We start from the raw sequence: 22,723 nt of genomic DNA, 5'->3' as shown, positions 1-22,723 counted from the left end.
GGATGTTATGTATGTTAATATAAATATCTCTAAACAGTGGTATCCTAAATTTTTCATGTCATATTTAGTTTAAGGCTTGCTTTTGATTCAACATCATGTCCTAGAAGTAGCATGTTTCTCCTTCTTGGTAGCTGGTGCAGTGCAGTGTTTTGACTTTTGGCCTGGGAACAGAACTGATAGCGATGTTTTGGTTTGGCCAAGGACTTTGTGAGCCTCATGCTCTGCCAGGGAGGAAGGGAAGCCAGGAGGAAGCAGAGACAGGACACCTGACCCAAACTGACCAAAGAGGTATTCCATACCACAGCATGTCATGCCCAGGATGTAACTGGGAGTTAGCTGGAAGGGCTGGGAGACTGCAGGGTTGGAGGAGGTATAGGTCAGAGCTTGGTCGGGCTGAGGGGGGTGACTTATCGGTTGGCTGGTGGTGAGATGTTGTATTCTCTTCCCTTGTTATTTCCTTTATCATTGTTATTATTGGAAGTAGCAGTAGTGATTTGTGTTATACCTTAGTTACTAAACTGTTCTTATCTCAACCTGTGGGAGTTGCATTCATTTCGATTCTCCTCTCCGTCCCTCCAGGAGTAGGGGGAGGGAAAGAAGGGGGGAAGTGAGTGAACGAGTTACCTGACTGGGTTTAAACCACAACACATCAGTAAAAACTGGAAAATGCATGTTATATACTACACCTTCAGTGAGCTTTCTATAGGAAAAATTTAGAGAAGCATTTTGGGGGAGGAGAGTTGCATGAAAATTGCCTATACTTCTTATTTTGTCTTTGCATATCTTCCCCATGTGACTTCTTGAGAGTTCAAGACTAGGGAACAGAAGATGCACAATGATGTCTGTGTAGTATTTCATGACTAAATTGTAGCTATTTTTTCTATAATTGTATACAATTTAATTAATTTGGACCACTTTGGAGAGAATATTCAAGGAAGGACTGCAATGGGGCTGCAGCTAAACCAAATCAGCTTTCAAAAGATGAAGATTTTTTTTTATGTTATGTTTGCTAACGGAGGTTTTTCCTTAGGAGACTGATAAAATAACCATATTGTGAACCTGCAATTCACTTGTGTGAATGTTTGTAATCATTTGTCTGACATAGGAATTCCAATATGTTCTTTTGAGGTAAAAGAGCAACAAGCAAATAAAGAGAGGAAGCAACACATTTTTTCTAGCTGTGTAAATAATCCTATTTGAACCTACAAATCTTTCAATACCAGATTTTTTAAAAGTGTTTATCTTTAAAATTAGACTATTTTAATGACAAAAGCATAGATACTACTTGTTTGCTGTTAGTGATAGGCTTTTCTTGGTCTGAAAAATGATTGTCAAATGTCTGTATTTGAAAACTTGCCAGTTTTGTTTTTTTTGTCATTCTGCTTAGCTTTCAGCATTAATCTTCACACTTCAGGATAATGTTGTCATTTCCTTTTGTGTGCTGGCGCACCATGAGTTAGCAGGCTAGGCATCTGAAACACTTTAGTTTTTTTTCCTTTAATGTTTTCTCCCTCTATTGTGGTTTTCCTTTTACAAGATGCTCAGTAGTGATGTAGTAAAATTTTTACAATGCTGTGCTTCTAAACTAGAACATTTCCAAACAAACAAGCCAAAAGACCTCCATAAGAATTAGCTAAAGAAAAATATTTCATGGAGTGTTTATTGAACATAAGAGCCATAGTTTGTGTTGTGTTTTGGCCCCTTTCTGCTGGTTTGCCAGAGGAAATAGCTCATTTTCTTGAAGTGAAGTAATTGAATACTGTCAGTATTGCTATACAATTATCCTCCTGCTAGAAGCTCTTATTCTCTTTGGGACAGATGTGTGTAGGAGGGGTGTTTGTGCTCCACCCTGCCTTTTTTTTTTTTTAATAGTTTTTTTGAAAAGGCACCCCTTACTGTATGAAGTGTGTCTGAAGAAAGTGAAAGACACACCTGAAAGTAAGTCATTTCCTGCATTACTTTTTCTGGGAAAACCAACCCAAAAAGCAGAAATTAAACATCTAAACTCAGTGCTTTGGAATTCTGAACTAGAGTCCTGTAAATGAAATGCATTGTAGCTCTCTACTTTCATTAGTTCAAGAAGGTGGATAGCAAGGAAATTATTAACTTTCATTTAGTTAGGTCTGGTATAAATGTAGGTTAGAACTCATCTTTAAGGCACTGAAAGCTTGGAAGATCTGGACATCCAGACTTTTTATTTTGGCGACTTTTGTGCAATCACTTTTTTCTTCGCTACTTTAATTTTTATCTCTAGATGAGTGTTCATAGGGAAATTTAGGACTATTGTTTAACAGAAGGTTTGCTGTCTACAAAAAGCAATCTGAATATTGTTGCAGAATAAAGCAGAAAAATCTAGGTGAGAACATGTATCAGTTGCAGAGTCATGAACAGCAAGCTCTCTGGAGACTCAGCAATTTGAACTTTCTTCCCATAATCTAACCATTTGTACCATTCATGGTGGTGACAGCTGCAGGGTGATGTAAACCATGGAAATGTTTACACAGTATACCTTTTTCTTTATTGTTTCAAGGTAGCTGTTCTGAAAATTCATTATAGCTTAGAATAAAAAAATCCTAAAACTAAAATGCTTACCAGGAAGGAGAGAGAATACCAGTATTTTGTGACATCTATAGGTACCTGATGCTTAATGAGTAATAAATTCAGGTTGGTTAAAAAAAAACAGCTATTAAATTGTCTCACTTTTTAACTTAAATGAAATTTTGTAGCATTATAATATTTTTGTGACTATTAGGACATCAGATATATAAGAATACAGAGGGTGAATGGAGAAGTCCAACTTGGCATGTATGGGGGTTTAATTCTATTTTATTTGGCTATAGTGAAGCTCTGAGTACGTGGAATCACTAGGTGGTGGGAGTAGGTTACGGAGACTGACAATTATGGAGAGTGTGTGAAGATGTCATTCTTCAGATCTCAAGTTAGGTACTTCTAAGAAACTGAAGGAACCTCCCTGTATTTAGAGAAATATCACAGAGGACGCATGGCTCCCTGATTTCATTAGGGCCAGGTTTTCCAGAGTATTTAACACAGCTGTTTTGAGAGATACTCCACTATAGAGGGAACATTTTAAATATACCAGTATTTATCTGTAATTCTAAAAAATCCCAGTCTCTGGAGCTCTTGGATTCTTGGATTCAACTTTTCTATATTTTGTATTAACATACAAGCTTTATAAGCTGATGAGAAACATTATGTTCAGTGTGTGTCCGAGCTGGAGGCTGGATTTGGTGATTTTAGAAGTTTGTTAGGTTTTTTTTTAGTAAGGTGTGGGCTAAATTAAACATCCTTCAGAATGTTTTAACTCAGCCAGATTGAATTGTGATACAAAAGCCAGAAAATGACTCTTTCCCAGATGCTGTCACAACCACATCACCCCTAATTAAAATTGTACAAACTATTGAATTAGTTAAACATTCTGGTTGCACCTCCACCTTGTTTGAGAATGGCTAATCCTTACTACTTTTGGTATCATTTTCTTCCGTAGCATTTAATGCTCACTGCTTTCTGTTCCTGAAGTTTATGCGCATGTTTTAGAATTCTCACTCATTTCTTTCTGTGTACAATTTTCCATGCAATGACCTAGCTCTATGTGCCAGATATTTCTGAGTTCATGTTGGAAGGACTTTGGTTTAAGTTTTCAGGACATTAGTTAGCCTTAGAGTTCAGCTGTTCAGTAAAATGTGACAGTTCATTATTTGAAATGTCAAACTAAGATCCTGATCAATTAACTAATTCCCATCAATTTCTCACTTATTTAAAGGTAAATTCAGTTAAAATATGGATAGATTTAGCCATGTACTTCAGTGTTGAAAATGTAAATGACTGACATCTACCTCGATACATGAAAAACCTATACTGCCATGCATGAGGATAAAAATGGTGGAAAACCACAGCCAGAAACATGAGCGATGCCCTCAGTTTATATTGAACTATAACCTGGTGATTAAGGAAGTCTGTACTGACTGTGGATGAGCATAATAACCACTCAACTTGTGCTAACTAATGCTAAGTCTTGTGCCTGCCTCAACTGATTGCTAAGGCAGTTACAGGCAATGTGAGAGATAGATACGCTTTCAGTTCAAGAATATGTGTTTCATTTATTATCACGTAAAGGAGAAGAGGGGCACTACTTTTCTTCCCCAGACATGCTTTAAAAACAGACTTCATTGACTTCTCTAGATAGCTGATCCATTTTGTCTTCCCAAAGTATTTGATTGGCTTCCTTGAGAGTTTCAGATACTGAATCCATTCCATGCTTAAACATCAGATGCTGGACAGGCTCAGTACAATACAGGAGAAGAATATTGAATGGCTGGAATAAAGGAATGTAAAAAAAGCTGAGAATCTGTTAAATTCAGGCATTTCTAAGGCTTCCAGAACTGAAGTTTTGAACATAATTGTATAATGCATGAATTAATTCATTTTAATCATATTAATTTAATCCTTTTTGGACTTGTTCTAAAATAGTCCTTTTTATGAAAGCAGACATTACTGCCTACTATTATAGCTACTTCCCCACTCACTCCCCACCCCCAATATATCAGTAGCTGGTAAATATGCATTAACATATAACTTGGAAAAACTCCATTATTAACAAGATTCCACCCACCTACAGGAAAATTTCATTACATGACTTCTGACATTTAAACAGTGAATGAAACTAGAAATGTCCAGGGGACTTTCAGCCTTTTAGAAACTGGTAGTTAATTACTAATTACTGCATTAAGAATCTTGAGGATTAAAAAAGAAAAGGGAGGAACCAGGAAGAATGGATAATACAATATAAAAAGAATATATTTTTTTCTAGTGAAAATTTAATGTCCTCAGTTCTGAAGTACATCTACAGAAATCAAGGGGGTTTTCATCTACAAAAATATGGCAGAAGAGTATGGACACATCTGAAATGGGTTTTTTACAATTACTGCTGCTTCTGTTTTCCATTCTTAACTGCAGATTTGACAAACTAGCTGAGTGTGTGGTAAAACCAAATGCCTCATTTTTGCTGCCATACAGTGCAGTTGGAAGGCTCCAAAGACTAAGCAACATAATTTTGTTTTTTGGGAAAACTTAAGAGGTTTCATTTCTTTAAAAATTCATAGCAGGCCACTCATATTTATGTAAAGCCCAGTAAATAAATCCGCATCCTAAATGTAGGAGGAGACCTAAGGTCAGAACTCTCCTCTGCTTAACGCGCTGCAACCGCATAATCCAGATGGTGCCAGCCCCATTTGTAATAAAATATTTTAGGCTCATGGCACTTGTGCAGGTATGTTTAAATTAATGACTGATGCACACAAGGCAAGTACCTTAGTATAAGACAAGAGATTTTTCACAATGTGGTAAGTGAACCCAGGTAGTTTGGGAATGGTTAATACAGGGTTGGACTACCTCCACCCATTGGTTGTATAACAAGACTGAATTAAATTAAGGAGATTTTCATAAGCATTAGTAATATTAATCATTTCTAGATGGCAAAAATTATAGAAGACGTTTTTTAAATTATTACATATACAAAGCACTCTGCAGTTTCTGTTTCATTGCAGTCAAAGTGCTTTAGGAAAGCTTAACTTCAATGCAAAATGAATGGGAAGAGGAGGTAACAAATGTGGAGAGAATAAAGCCAGTTTATATTCAATTCAGAGAAATGGACATTTAGAAAAACTACATCATTTAGATTGTTAGTTCTAAGGAGCTCTGTCTTGACCTGCAGTAACAATCACCATATTTGATTGTTTTTTTTAAACAGGGTATTTATGGGAAAATGCACCATCATTACAAAGGCATTTTATAATGACTGGTCTTAAAAATCTGTACCTGGCTTTTCACACAACCTAGAAACTTAAAAGTATGAAACTTTTATTTCTGAATAGAAAATACGTAGCAAGTGTAATTTCAATTAGTTTAATTTTTTGTCATAAACTTGTTCATGTTTTTTTAGAAGATACAATTTTCCCCAAATCCCAGCATATTTCAGAGCAGCATAAAGTAGTACATTTACCCATCTCTTAATCAAAGACAAAAACAAGAGATGTTTATTTTCATTCTTGCCATTATCAGAATTCAGTAAGATATCTTACATGGTGAATGCATAATTGTGAGATATTCTAGGTATTCTAAATATCTAGATACTCGATATTCTAAACTGATCTGTATGTATATAAATATATACATATGTATAAAAATATTGCCAGAAGCTGGTAAGAAAACCAGTGAAGAAGTTTGAAAAAGCTACCTTTTTAAAACAAACAAACAAAGCCCCAAACTCAATTCCGAATAGAAAAACTTATGTTTGTGTAATAAATCAATCAGCTTTGCCTTGCTTTTCAAAAGTAGTGTCACTAGAGGGACAGGTATATACACTCTTCCTATATACACATAGCTAAAATTGCAAGTTTTCTAATTTCTTATGGTTTAGATTGTTCCAGTTGCATAGCAGACTTTATTTTTCACTGAGCAAAATCATAATGTTCAATACCTAGCTTTCATTTCATTAGCACTAAATGGTTTCACTTTAAGCAGTGGATGGAAAGTACTCTCCACCCTTCCTACAAATTAGACCCCTCACTTTACAATAACCTGCAGAAGCTTTTTAATGCCCAACTCAGTTTTTGTTTTGTTTTATAGTTCCATTTCATGAAATGGACCATTGTTGTGTACTGCATTCCTGCCAATTCCAGATTGAGTTGATACTTTTAACTCATTGAATTCCATTAGTGGGTTTCCTGACAATAAGTGGAACTTCTCTGATCATGACTTAACAATGAGACTTGGGGAATTTTACAGCTACCCCACACTTTATGACTCTTTAAGATGAAGTCTGACACATTTACTTTCTATTCCTTTGCATGTATCCCTGGCCATTTCCTTGCTATATGCTAAGTTCAGTAGGTAGGACCGGGCTTTCTAGATTGGCAGAAAGGATAAAATGGTAATACCACCTGAAAAAACTTGGCATATCTTTATTAGGTGTAGTTATTTAGTTTTATTAATCAAATTTACAATACAGTGAAGGTAAAAGGAACACCAGGACTTGAATAAACCTTGAAAAAATGAAGCAAGCAATAACAAAAATAGAAACAATACTTTAAATAGAAATATACAACAAATTCATATAAAAATTAATTATGAAATGCATCACCAGTGACTTCTGCTCCTATATGTTCCCTGTGATCCATCAGTAAGATATCCAATAGGTAAAATTATTTTGATTTAATTCTTTCATTTGTCACTCACTTTCATCTGAATTGTGTACCAGGAGTCTGAATTTTGAAACTGTTTCAAGTCTGGTAGACCCGATTGACTGGTCCTCCCTGAAAAGAAGCTTAGTCACCTGTCTAATAGTTCTTTAGAATTATTAGCATGCCTACAAGTCTGGATCTCACGTGCACAAGTCCATGGGTCCTGATGAGATCCATCCGCTGGTCCTGAAGGAGCTGGCAAATGAAGTTGCTAAGCTGCTGGCCATCATATTTGAGAAATCATGGCAGTCAGGTGAAGTTCCCGATGAATGGAAAACGGGAAATATAACCCCCATTTTCAAGAAGGGGAAAATGGATGACCCGGGGAATTACAGACCAGTCAGTCTCACCTCTGTGCCTGGCGAAATCTTGGAGCAGATTCTCCTGGAAGGCATGCTAAGGCACATGAAAAACAACAAGGTGCTTGGTGACAGCCAGCATGGCTTCACTAAGGGGAAATCCTGCATGACCAATTTGGTGGCCTTCTGTGATGGGGCTATGGAACTGATGGACAGGGGCAGAGCAGTTGATGTCATCTACCTGGACTTGTGTAAAGCATTCGACACTGTCCCACACGACATCCTTGTCTCTAAATTGGAGCGACATCAGTTTGATGGATGGACCACTCGGTGGATAAAGAACTGGCTGGATGGCCACACACAAAGAGTTGTCGTCAGTGGCTCAGTGTCTGGCTGGAGACCAGTAATGAGTGGTGTCCCTCAGGGACCGGTTTTGGGACCGGTCTTGTTCAACACCTTCGTCGCTGACATGGACAGTGGGATTGAGTGCACCCTCAGCAAGTTTGCCAATGACACCAAGCTGTGTGGTTCGTTGATACCCTGGAGGGAAGGAATGCCATCCAGAGGGACCTTGACATGCTCATGAGGTGGGCTGATGCCAACCTCATGAAGTTTAACCATGCCAAGTGCAAGGTCCTACACCTGGGTGGGAGCAATCCCAGGCACAGCTACAGGTTGGGCAGAGAAGTGATTCAGAGCAGCCCTGCACAGAAGGACTTGGAGGTGCTGGTCGGTGAGAAAATGAACATGAGCCAGCAGTGTGTGCTCGTAGCCCAGAAAGCCAACCGTGTCCTGGGCTGCATCAAAAGAAGCGTGACCAGCAGGTCAAAGGACGTGATCCTGCCCCTCTACTCTGCTCTTGTGAGACCTCACCTGCAGTATTGTGTGCAGTTCCGGTGTCCTCAACGTAAAAGGACACAGAACTGTTGGAATAAGTCCAGAGGAGGGCCACGAGGATGATCAGGGGACTGGAGCACCTCCCATATGAAGATAGGCTGAGAAAGTTGGGGCTGTTCAGCCTGGAGAAGAGAAGGCTGCATGGGGACCTCATAGCAGCCTTCCAGTATCTGAACGGAGCCCATAAGGATGCTGGGGAGGGACTCTTCATTAGGGACTGAAGTGATAGAAGAAAGGTAACAGGTTAAAACTCAGAAAGGGGAAGTTTAGATTGGATATAAGGAAGAAATTCTTTCCTGTTCAGGTGGTGAGGCACTGGAATGGGTTGCCCAGGGAGGCTGTGAATGCTCCATCCCTGGCAGTGCTCAAGGCTAGGTTGGACAGAGCCTTGGGTGAGCTGGTTTAGTGTGAGGTGTCCCTGCCCATGGCAGGAGGGTTGGAACTAGACGATCTGTCAAATAATGAACAAAGATGTATTCAGTTGTGATCCTTGAATACATCTTCTCAAAGGAATTTAGTTCATATGTTGCAAGATGACTCTGTGATGCAGATGAAGGTATTGTCTCTGCTTAAGATCAGGAGATTTGTTTTAGAAACATATTCCTGACACAAAATACTAATATACTCTGAGTTAGTCATCTGAGGTTTCTTTACCAATAGATAGTGGAAAATAAGCAACTCCAGAATGTGATTTAATGGCACTTAGACACTCTCTTGTGATTGATGTCTTGAATTTTTTTTTTGTTTATTGATATAGGAGGAATCTACAAGTAGCTCAGGCTTAGATGTCTAACAGCTAAAATTGTAGCTTTGAGCTAGAATCCAACATCACTAATATGTAAGTAATATCAGTCTTAAGTATTTTATTTAGTTGCTCAAAAAAAAAAAGATCACCTTAACAGTTAAAATAAATCTATTATTCCTAAATGAAACAACATCATTTTCTTTGATCAGTATCAGCTGTCAAGTGTTTGAGGTTTTTAGCCAAACCCAGCTATTAGATGGTTTGGCTAAAAACCTCTGATCTATTAGAATGGATCTATTCAAAAGCTTAAGTGTTTTAAAGAAATTGTTGAGTGCTTCTGTTATACATTTGTAATTTCTGGTATATAGACTAAGGATTGTCGCTTGTGATTTTATTAGTCTGTGTATTTCTTTATCAAAAATAAGTCTTGTATAGAAGCAAGTGTACTTCAATAAAATATTGCTATTTCTTTTGCTGAATCTTCAAACTTCTCATCTAAGGATTAGTTTATTTTTCTTTGGTATTTCTCTTTTCAGTTCATAGATTGTTCTGGGCATTAAATAACTAACAAACTAGTTGCTTATGAGCAATTTGGTTAATGAAGAATACTAAAGAATGAATTAATTTTGTATAATATTTACCACCTACGGGTTATCAGTTCTATAAGCAGTTTTCTATGCTGCTTCTCTAGGCAATGAAGAGAGAGGGACTTAAGTCACTTCATCCTGGAGCAGGTGGAATAAGTTGGCCTATAGAGGAATCAATCTTCTTAACAGAATATAATAGGTGGGGAAAAAGACCTCTGGAGGTCACAGGGGTGTGTCCCACTGAGTTTTGAGTATCTCCAGTATGATGGGATACAGTCTCTTTGGGCACCCTTTTTCAATTTTTGATTACCTTCATTGTGAATGTTTTTTTTTACTGGTCAGAATTTCCTTTATTGCAATATGTGTCCATGCCAGTTCTCCTACCACTCAGCACCTCTAAGAGAAATCTGGCTCTACCTTCTCTATACCCTAACTTTAAGCAGTTGGAGATTTCTCTTTAGATTTATTTCTAAAGTGGACACAGTACTCCAGACGAGTTCTCATAAGTGCTGAATAAAAGAGACTCATTATTTTCCTGGACCTTCTTGCCAACTCTTGCTAATAGAAGCCAGTTCGTTTTCTTGGCTGGAAGGGTGCAACATTGACTCGTTTTCATGCTCACCAGGACCACAGGTCCATTTTGCAGAGCTACTTTCTAGCAGGCAGCGCTCAGAACGTGTGGCTGAGTGCGGTTATTCCATCCAAAATACATGACTTTCCATTTGCCTTTGTTGAACTTGAGATCAGTCTTTATCTCTAGTCTGTTGAAATTGCTCTGTCAGAAATTCCTCCATCCTGCAGTGTACTGACTCCTTCCTCCCAGTATGATATCTCTAAAAATCTCTGTGAGTATATTCAATTCTATTGTCCAGGTCATTAAAAAAGACATTGAAAGCAGTAGACCCAGCATAGACTCCTGACTAACACTGTTGGGAACTCACTCTCAGTTGCCCTTTATACTGTTGATTGCAATTCTTTTGAGCCTGCCAGACAATTTTCCACTCATCTTACAGCCCTTGTGTTGAAATTATTTCACCAACTTGACTAAAAGCTACCTTGGAACACCATGTCAAAACCCTCGCTAAGATAGTAGAATTGGTTGAATGAGTTATAAAAGCATGAAGAAATAGTTTTTAGTCAAAGGTTTGGGAATCTCCAAGATTAACAGTAAAATCAGAGCTGCAGAATATGAGCTCAAACATTAAACTTTAAAACCAACTAGCCAAAGTCTGAAACTATCACATGGTCATTTTGCCTTTTGCCATTACAGTGCTCTGGATAAATGGGAATACAACTACAAAGGCTCAACAAAACATTCCTGTTGATTCATCTTCATACTTGTCTCATCTTGCAGCTCCAAATATTTACTCTGAGTGTTATACCCTTTTCTATAATGGCTAGTTTCCCTTTTCTGAATATGTTAAAGGTACACAGTTATTTCAGTCAGGAAATAATTTCCTTTTATATTTGGACCTAGTGAATTAGAGATTGAGTCTCACCATGGTGGGATAGTCTTATTCTTATATTTAACTAATTAAAAACTTAATGATGTTCCATGTGTTTCAGTAAAGATCCTCAGATTAGTTAGGACTACAAGATTGAATTTATAAACAAAAGCTTTATTATTTACAAAGCCTAGTCTATATTTCAAGTGGATATATTTTCCACAGATCTCGTGCTTTTTTTTTCTCTTTGGCTGTGTTCAGACACTTCAGAGTAATTACTTGGTATTACCTCTTAAAATGTGCCCTAAACGTGTTGGAACAAGAAGTGAATCTGTGCTGGGATGAGGCAACACCATTTCCCTTCCTGTTTCTGTACTCCTGTTACTATTTGAAGAAAATGTGTTCAAAGAAACCAAAACCATGTCAGAGGCCAGCTGAGGATCCAGCATGCCTCAGAACTCCCTTCTTTTGCTGTGTTGGTGCAGTGACGTTATCAGGCTCCATGTGAGTGATGCTTTATTGTGGCAGAGCATGTCTCCTGCTCTGGACATTTTTAACCCTAGAAGGCCAGTATCTGAAAATTTTCTTTCTCTGACTAACCTAGAAGAAAAATCAGACATATTTTTCCCTAAAGTGGTACTTAAAACTTTCTATATCTTCTAGAGGTTTGTTTGGTTTGGGATTTGTTTGTTTGTTTTTAAATAGCTTTAGGAATATTTCTGAGTGGGTCTTAGAAACAATACATTTTGTCTAATAAGTCAGAGTGGACTACAATATGAAATAGTCTTTCTGAGTATTAAAAAACTCATACATATGTCGGAAAAGTAATTGCAGTAAACTTCAGCAGCTAAACTGATAACAGTCCAGATAAGAGCTGCCCAGTGAATGGCCAAGACTATTTCTGAAGTGTGTTCCTTTCAACACCTTTGTGAAATGCTCCAGGAAAAAAGTTTTCTCTAAGCTACTCCGGTATTGCACACCCTTGATGTAATAGTTGCTAATCTCCAAGCTACATTTTGCTACAAAAAATCCAAATTAAATGCAAATCTTTTCTCTAGCTGCCCTAGACTGAAAAGAAAAAAGGTAATAGAGGACATTTTCTTGCTGAATAGGAACCAGGCAAAATGTTTATTGCACCAACAGGCTGTGCTTAAATGCATTTTCTCAAAGACTTCATCAACAGTGGCAGAGCAGAGCTATTTCTCACATGCACCATGACTCCTAGAAACAAACCTCTGGTGGTAACAGTCTGATGTGAAGTTAACTCCATAAAAAGACATCAAAGTGGTACTGAGCTACAGCGTTAAATCCGCTAAGAGGATTTTTAATTTACATCCAGCAGGTTTTCTGTTCATCTCTTCTATCCACTTTGTCTCTCGCATAAGTTGTGCAAGCTGAAATGAATAAAACATTCAACATCTAACAGGAAGTGAGACTTTGTAAGATATTTCATCATGCTTGTTACAGTGCATAGAGAACCAGAAATTGTTTCTAAAGGAGAACAGGCTCTCCCTGAAATGTCATGATAAAATAAGGAAAATTAAACTCAAGCTGTTTGTACACATATGGAATGAGTTGTATGTACAAAGAAAAAACATCAGCCTAGTATGCTGAAAGATGCAGGTGAAATCTGACATTCCTATTACAGTAAAAATTCATTGAGAATACATAACCTGCTCTAGAACAGTAGGATTTTGGAGAGAACTTCAGGAGCTATCACTATGTGGAAGAACTCAGATATACACAGAACAGTTTAAAGAATTCCTCTTGGTTATTTGCTTCAAAAGCATACTTCTTTATTTTTATTCAATGTAGGGTTTCAGGTACTCATCAGTGCTAGGGAAGGACCCTCGCTAGGAGTCAGTCTATCCTGCGCTGTACCTGTGTTGCTCTTAGACATCGGAAAGCATATGCTATAGCAGTTGAACACCTCTAAGCTTTTCTGGATCTGTTGCTAGTATATTCCTGATTGTTAGGAGAAGCTGCAAAGTACCCCCAATTTCAGGCCTCTGAAGTCCATAGTTTGGCTAATTCCATAAAACTATTGGAATTTTATAGAATAAAAAATTTAGTGTTTATAACCTTATTTACTTGATTACTTTTGTTTATTCTTTCTATTATGTCTTCTTTCTTTCCGTCATGATACAGTTTCCAGCAGAATTGTTCTATTTGATAGCATAACGGAAGGTTATCTCTCTGTTTCTGTTTCCAATCCTGTGTGTAGCACTATGCCAGAATTTCTTTCACAGTTCTGCTCAGAAAATAGTTTTGAACCAGATTGTCTTTACCTGTGTTACCTTACATTGCTTATTTTATTTTTTTTTTCTGAAGGTTGCATGTTTTTACATGTCTGTTTTCCTGTTATGATTCCTATTTAACCGTTTCATACTTTCCCAAGTTTGTTCCATCTTACTGTCAGAACCGTTTGGTTTAGCATTGTACTGTTGAAATTCCACCTGGAATTAAGATTTTGAGTAATGTGAGAGGTGACTTTGCAGCCAAGCCTGTCTTTCTATATAAGTTTTTATAACACTGAAAAACTGAGTACTAAGTGTCCAACTGGCATATCTTCAGTGCTCAGCTAGCATGGATTCCTTGAAAATGGTAGCTTAGAAGTACTGCAGTTTATATAACTCTTCCTGAAGTTGAAATCTAGATGGCTCTACAACAGTTTAAATGTACCTGAATGTGATTGATACATTTTCCTCAGACATGGCTGTGATATCATTTATTGTCTTCCATACCAGTGCACATTACAATAATCTTAAGAATTACTGTAATTAGACTAGCAGAAGTATTAATTTCTTGCTCACATGATTTAGAAATAGTTTGAACTATGTAGTTTGAACTTTTCCGTGCATTTTATCTGACTAGAATAATGTAAAAATTCCAGCAGAGGGACCCCTCATACCTCATAATGCGCATTTTGTGCTTGAGTCCTTTGTTCGTGGATGAGTATTTTGTTCTCACACACATTTTTGGCTTTTCAGTCTACACAAAAAGTGTAAAATATTAGACTTCAAAATAGCATGTAACTTGTGAAAAAAAGTGTTTAGAGCATTTATCGTCTTAGGACAAATTGAAAATATCATAAAACAAAGAGTGTTGCAGTATGGAAAAATAACTTAATAGCATCAATGTAATGTGAGGCCGATAGGATGCTCAGTCATTTTACAGCTTTTTTTTTTTTTTTTTTTTTTTGCTATTTCACCAGTACAGTTAAACCCTAAATTTACCATAAACATCACTGGATTTTTTTCCATTCATGCTGTGAACTGCTCAGTCCTTGCGCCTGTCCAGATGCTGATCTTGGATTTGCTAGCCTGAAGTTTAGGAGCAGAGCACATGCACACACATGCACACAAGCATATACATGCACACATACACAAACCATGGAGAATACTTGCACAGAAAATAGAATTTAATGGAGAGGCCAGGTGCAGGGCTTGGCCACACAGCAGTACTGACCTGCAGCCTGCTTAACTGTGACCTGCTCCTGTTAGTCTTTCCTCTTCTTCAATTTTCTATGCCTGCTCCTCCCCAATCTACCTTTATCCCTGCCACTACCTTTGACCTTTTTTCTAAACATCCCTTAGTAATCTCTGCACATTCCTACAATCCCCTTAAAATGCCCCGTTGCATAATTCTCATGCAATCCCGCAAGACTCCTCAAATATCCCATGACATTTAGTCTTCTCTGTGAGACCCCTGATTATGCTGTTTTCTTTGTTTCAAAGTCTTAGCTGATCCTTTCAGTGGCTTAGCAGGTGGGCCCAAATGGTCAATCAGGCAGTAAGAGTTCTGGTTCTTGCCATTGTTTTGGTTTTCTGCTGCTCATTAGGGTTTGTGTACCTATGTCTTCAATTTATAACTTTTTCTGTTCCTTGTCTTTGTCTTTGCTGTATAGGCATTAACTAAATGCCTTTCTGAACCAGATAATCTGTACAGTCCAGATAACTTTACATTGTGCATTTCAGCAATAAATGCACTGCAGAAGAAACTCCCTGACTAAATTCCTTCTGTTTCCTCATTACAAGGGTGCTCAGAGTTTTGAAGAAATAATGAGAATTCTACTATTCATCAGGACCTATGAAATGAAAGAGTTATACACCCAGGGATAGTCGATTGATGTAGGCATTCACACAAGCATTAGTTGATGCTTTCCACTCTGTGAGACAGTTTCTGTATCTGGCGCTGTGGTTTTGTACATTTTCTTTTGCATTCTGTGCCACAAAACAAAACAAACAAACAAACAAATCTAGCCTTAGTCCAAGACACAACAACAAAGTAAAAAGTATGAACTAGGAAATAAATATTAATGCATTATGTATAGAATTATCTAAGAAAATGTAGCAGGAAGAGGATACAAGAGGCCATCTCTTCCATCCCACACCCCAACTCAGGCTTGACTCCATTTGGACTATTCATTATTAGTAAGCTGATTAACTTGTAATTAGACAAATCAAATTACAAAGCTTTTCTACATCCTCCACACTGTTCTTTTTTTTTTTGTAAATCTCCCTTAATTCAGTTTTAAATAAATTATAAACCACCGGTCCCTTATTCTATGTTACTGAATTGGTGTTGCTATTTAGATCGGTGATGTGAAAGTATGTACACTGTTGCTGTGAAAGGAAGGCTTGGCTTTTATAATTTTTGACAAAAGACTTACATAAGAGATTTGTATCAAGACCAAAAAATAAAAAAGGAAGATAAAAGAGAGTGGATTCTACTCTGCTGTTGCAATTGGATTTCAGTTCTAAGCCTGGCATCTAAAGAGAGTTTATGTAATCATTGTACTTGTTCGTCTGTCACCCTGCTAAATTCAAAATGTTGTAATGCAAGAAAGAATATACCTTATAAGTAAAGCCAAGAATTTATTGTTGGTATAATTAAAATCTTAACAGAATAATCAAAATAACTGTTGTATCTAATGCAGAAAAAAAAGGAAGGAAATAAAGAAAAGAATATTACTACAAATAGGTCTCAGTACTAATAGTATGGTTTAAATTGCTAATATATAGCTATCCAGTGCCCTTCCGGGTCCTGGGTTGATGGGTCCAGTGTTTCTCACAAAGACAGCAGGGAGCAGAGGGTTGCAGAAAGGTTCAGTGTTCCACATTCTTTGCTAGAAGGAGTGGTGCTGATGGTGGAATTTCTTCCCCATTGCCACAGAATTATCATGTTGGTGGTTTCTTCTTCACTCTGGGTTCACTTTGGGCTGTTTTCTGACACAGATTTGCAACCTGTTCATTGTTAATATCTGCAACATCATATCACATCCAAGTTTTCTATGCAAACTGTTTCACAAATATTAGATGCTTTTTCTTTGCTCTGTGACTCCCTAAAATCAGTTTTGTCCAGCTCCATATATCCATTTCTTTAAATGACCATAGATAAATCATCTAAATCCCTGAGATCTCCAGGGCTACTTTTTGGCCTCTTTCTTACCACCGTCACACCTCTACACTGTATCTTTTGTTCCCAGTGCTATAATACTCTGTTCCCTGCACTGCCCTACTCTACCTTGTTTTGCTGGAGTAAATATTTCACTTTACACAGAGGAATTACTTGATACTCTATAGAAAATTACTTGTTAGTCTATAGAAAATCTGTGGTTGTACTATTGAAATATAAGCAAAAATAAAACTAATTAGGCATGGCAACCTGTTCATGCAGAAAAATTGCTGTTGCATCTAAACAAGCTGAAACAAAAGTGTAGGCAGGCCATGGTCAAATAAAGCCTGCTAAGCCTCAGACCTGGGACCTTGAAAAGTCAGTTCAAGGCCTCTAGCCTGTTACTAGCAATGGATGTGATATATTTATGGGGCTGCTGGTCTACAAGAACCTTCCCTTACTAACTTTTGAATTTCAACTTGAAGGTTAGCAACTCAGAAATATGACAAGAGAGAAAGGTGCTAATAATATCAAGTAAGAAAAGAATTATATAGGAGGCGCAAAAATATGTGTCCTCCTTTTCCTGCCAGGCGACTGCTCATGCGCTTGCCAGGCGTTTGATGTGTGCACAGCTCTGAAACAGCCTCTGGATTCGTAGGTGCCAGCGGGGCACTGAAGAAAGCTAATGCTTCATGTAGGTGTCAGTACAGCTTGTAAGAACTCGAGTTAGATCACTTGAACTACTGCAGTGAGAAGGGGACATTGGAAATCAGATGCTTAACAGGAAACTGCTCTGTGACAGCTTTCTTTGCAAGCACGTATAGTGTGACACTGAGACTCAGATCACCTCCTGCCTGGGGAAACCCAACTGTAGCATTAAAAAATAATCTTGTACAGAGAACATCTTCACAGTTCTGTGCTGCTTGCCTCTGGAGTGGCTTCATCAGACATCCCAAAGACAAATTAAAGTACTGATTGAAGCAGCATCTGATTACTTCACCATCATCAACATACATCTCTTTACTTAATTCTTGTGTTAAAGAGAAATGCTATTATTCTGATTTTAGGGATGGGTGTCCTAATCGTGGCCTCTCAAAGATACTGCAGGAGTGTAACTAGTTGCCATTCTAAAGGAAATAGATGCCTAGAAAACAACCTGGATTCTACATCCCATGGTAAGCACTACTTCTTCCTGTACATACAGACCTCTTTCCTTATGTTCTTTCCATAAGGAGAAAATAACTTCTTGGGCTTTCTCCTATCCTTGATTGCATGGGCGCTGCTAGGAGAAGGAAATTTCACATCTCCATAGAAATAATAATAAAAGTATTGGCTGTGGAATCCTTTCTTGTATAAGGGACTTCATGAGACATGGTTTGATACGTTCCTAGTTTTTATTCTAAAGACTATGGAAAAAAAAACACCTTTTTTTTCAGTTAAGAAAGCAGTATGAATAATACTAGAAGCTGGATCCTTTGTTGAGCCTTCCTCTGAAATTAGCAGACTCCAAATGAGTCGTTCCATGTGAAGGTGATTTAAGAAAACATGATTTTTTGCAATTCCTTTTTCATAATTACTCTAATCTCTTCCATGACACTTACCACTTTCTTGCCAGGGTTCTGTAGTATCTCCAGTTCCTGCTGTATCACTGGTTGCCCACATAGGTACAGTCTAAACAATGTCTAGGCGTACATACTGTCTTTGGCACTGAGTTTCACATGTGGATTGTTTGAAGATAGATTTTGAGATCATGATTTCAGGCATCTTGTGCGTAGAAGTCTTTCCTTCTACAAGGATATTCAGTTTTTCTCTCTTCCCTGACAAGCCATTGAATTTTTTATAAAGCTTGTAAGTTCTTAATATCTTTTAGGCACTTTCTCCATTATTAACTGAAATTAACTTGAGATGATTATCAGAGAACTGCCACACTGGGCAGATGGACTGAGACATGGTACAGTCACATAAGCCTCATTTTCTGAAGTGAGGAAGACACAAGTGATGCTTAAAAAAAACAGAAAAATACACCCCACCCCCCAAAAGAACAAACCAAATAAAAAGAGCATCCATAGGAAAAGAGCTGTGGTTTTCTTTTTTTATAGCTCTTCATCTAACATTGTACTGTAGATAGAAAAATAATGTTTATAAAGGCAACTGAAAGTAGTCCTGCAAAAATTCTGTTCTGAATCCTCTTAAGCCTGCAACAGTATTTCTAAAACTCAGTTGAATCATTAAAAGCAAAATATTTCCTAAAGTTTTAAACTCTCTTTTCCCCTTATTCCCTTACAATGTCATACCCTTGATCAGACAAAACTTAGGTACTTGAACTAGGACTTGAAATTCCTTGCCTCTTATACCCATTTTTACCATTTTTCGGCTGCAATAACATTTGTGTTTTACAAAGACCTGAAACTTTGCTATTTCAGCAAGTACAGGGAAATACTGACTTTATAAAATTCCCAGACTCGTACACAAAGAAACAAGAAAGGCCAATAAGGCAGAAATGTGATCCCTAAGGGCAAGTCAGATTTTTAGATACGTTCTCTCGCTCTGTCTTTCTTATACCCTCATCCACACAGATAACATTTGTCAAAAACTTGGTGTCAGTAGACTATGACTGTGAAGGAGCACTGTGATCTAAAGAACCTTAGTATGCCCGCTAAAAACTGCTGAGAAGCTTAATTCACATTAAGGAAGTTATAATATATATGTCGAAACTTAAACAGGGAAGGTCTAGGTTAGATGTAAGGAAAAAATTCTTTACTATGAGGGTGGTGAGGCCCTGACACAGATTGCCCAGAGAAGCTGTGGCTGCCCCATCCCTAGCAATGTTCAAAGCCAGGCTGGATGGGGCTGTGAGCAACCTGGTCTGGTGGAAGGTGTCCCTGCCCGAGGCAGGAATTTGGAACTGGATGACTCAGATATAAGAAATAAAAAATATTACATTACAATTTCGTCAATGAAGAATTTAATCTGTGAAACTGATCTTATGTTATCTTCACCTGGAGCCTCAATGTCAGATATTGAGTGAAATGATTATGAAACTGCCCTTGAAGATTAACCAAACTCAGTTCATACCCCTTGATTTTAAGGATGCAGTGTATGTAATGTGTGTGGACACTAGAGGGAAGCACTTAACTGAGCTATCGCTGTTTATGGCTCTGGAGGCAAAACTAGAACGGCAGCTGTACTGATGGACTCTCTCATTTAATGGCAACATTAAAATTTTTCAGGGAGAAAACACAATTAGTGGACTAAGGAAATGAATGTAGGTTATGAGGCTTATTATTCCTGTAATGGATATAGATGTACTCTAAAACTTCAGTTGCTGTTATGGATCATGGACAACCGAACAAATTATATATTAAACTAATCACAGGTAATGCTTATATGTCACGGTTTTGTCTTTTCTTCCTTTCTCCTGCAATTGATGTTTCCTAATTTAAACATGTTCCTACTTTAATACAAGTAAAAGGAAAAAAAAATAAAAAATTAGGGTCTGATTCACTGCCTTCTGTGGGGTTTTTTTCTGGCCTGACATGGTAAAGGCAAGTCTTGTCTAAAGAAGCTTTTTTACTTTGTGCCAGAGTTAATGACTATAACATATTGGATCTCATGCACAATTCATGAGAGCTGATTTAACATTAATGCAGGTGCATAGAATGGCTGCAGCTCTTCACCTGCTCTCCCTGGTGGAAGCAAAATGCTGCCATGATTTTGAACAAGGAGAAACTGGAAGAATGAATAAGTGAGATAAAATTTATAATATATATATAAGCATGGCTTAGAACGCATTGTAAATGATTTGTACATAGGTAGTCAAATGCCTTTCTCTAGTGGCAGGCTAATCTTCTAAGTCAATGCTAAACACAGCACTAGATTGTCTTCCTGTTGGCAGCCCTCTGAACCAAATTAGGACTTGATACTTCTGCCAGTGGAATCATTGGCAGGCAATCATATGCACAATATGCTGCTTCAAATGCAATCAGAGAAATATGCATTTGACTTAACTGGGTAAAACTCTTTATCTGATAATCACCTCCTAACTTACAATCACTTGATAACTTGTCACTTCTCTAACTAATTTTCTTGTAATATGTAGATAAAAATTCTAGCAAAGGTAGGATTTTTTATCCCCTTCCTTATTGAAAATAGATTTTGGTCTGTTGGTTCCAGTAGCCTTCAAAACTGCTATCAAATCTGGTTGTCTTTTAAACTAATTTTATTATAGAGTTATTGCATTTATAGGAATGAAATTATTTTCTTCCAAAATTCTCTTTGCAGCTTTTTAACTCTTGCCTTGCTGAGGAAATATATTAATTGAGAAAAGTTGGCCTAAGTACTCAGAGTTGTTATGGCTTGCCTAGACTACAAGTACAGCTTTTACATGCTAATATTAAGAAGGGCCCCATTTAATAAAGAAGGCTTGGGAGGGATCTTATCAATGGACTTAAATATCTGAAGGTAGGGTGTAAAGAAGACCGAGCCAGGCCCAGTGGCAAGACCAGAGGCAATGGGCATCAGGTAAAACATCTGGAAACACTTTTTCACTGCAAAGGTAACAGAGCATTGGCACGGGTTGCCCAGAGAGGTTGTGGAGTCTGTTTGGGATAATTTTGAAACTCTTGCTATAGGTTAGAAGGGTCTTTTCTACAGATTCAATTTTTTAAATGACTTAATCACCCTGACTACCAGATAGTCATGCCAAACTTTCCTGACAGGTAAATTTTAGAAGGTAATTCTATGCCACTGGTTTCATAGAAACTTGCATTTGATGCAATTAGTTATTTAAAATGAGAGATTAAAAGTTTCACATACCATCCATATGCCAAATTATCGGTGCTATTTAGAGCTAGCTAGGTACCTTTTTTGTCTGGAGTATGCAGTGGAATTGCCAAGCCATTTCTTTGCCAACTAAGACTTTGTATTGTGCAGTAGATGATGCTACAGATCTACAGAGATCTGCACAGTCTTCCAGAGGGTAGATTTGTGAAGAGAATTAGGCCACGATATGCTGTACTTGTGCTACTATGCTGATAGCTGGAGAGGTGTCAGAGAAGGTAGTAAGAGCTAAAATTTTCTCACAAGAGAAGACACCATTTATTGGAAAGTCTAGTGGATCCAGAATATGGTAAAACATTATTAAACATCTAGACATGTTTAATATAGAAGGCAGAATATACTCAGTGGTGGTCAGTTGTGGTAGACCATAGAATCATAGCATAGTTAGGGTTGGAAAGGACCTTAAGATCACCAAGTTCCAACCCTCCTGCCATGGGCAGGGACACCTTGCACTATACCATCTCACCCAAGGCTCTGTCCAGCCTAGCCTTGAGCACTGCCAGGGATGGAGCATTCACAGCCTCCCTGGGCAGCCCATTCCAGTGCCTCACCACCCTAACAGGAAAGAATTTCTTCCTTATATCCAATCTAAACTTCCCCTTTCTGAGTTTTAACCTGTTATCTTTCTTCTATCACTTCAGTCCCTAATGAAGACTCCCTCCCCAGCATCCTTATGGACTCCGTTCAGATACTGGAAGGCTGCTATGAGGTCTCCACGCAGCCTTCTCTTCTCCAGGCTGAACAGCCCCAACTTCCTCAGCCTGTCCTCATATGGGAGGTGCTCCAGTCCCCTGATCATCCTCGTGGTCCTCCTCTGGGCTTGTTCCAACAGTTCCGTGTCCTTTTACGTTGAGGACACCGGAACTGCACACAATACTCCAAGTGAGGTCTTGCAAGAGCAGAGTAGAGGGGCAGGATCACCTCCTTCAACCTGCTGGTCACGCTCCTTCTGATGCAGCCCAGGATACAGTTGGCTTTCTGGGCTACAGGCGCACACTGAAGCCGGCTCATGTTCATTTTCTCACCGACCAGCAGCCCCAAGTCCTTCTGTGCAGGGCTGCTCTGAATCTCTTCTCTGCCCAACCTGTAGCTGTGCCTGGGATTGCTCCGACCCAGGTGTAGGACCTTGCACTTGGCATGGTTAGATCTATCTTAATCTTTGTGATCTATGTAAGTTCCACATACAGCAGGACATACCAATAACATTACTACTGTGACCATGACTTCCATGTCAAAAACTAAGTGGTTTCCAGAG

Source organism: Pezoporus occidentalis, unplaced genomic scaffold (genome assembly GCF_034315485.1).
Source record: "Pezoporus occidentalis ecotype Australia unplaced genomic scaffold, CSIRO_AGI_Poc_V1 ctg23, whole genome shotgun sequence".
Lineage (NCBI taxonomy): Eukaryota > Metazoa > Chordata > Aves > Psittaciformes > Psittacidae > Pezoporus > Pezoporus occidentalis.
Note: the sequence above shows the minus strand (reverse complement) of the source record.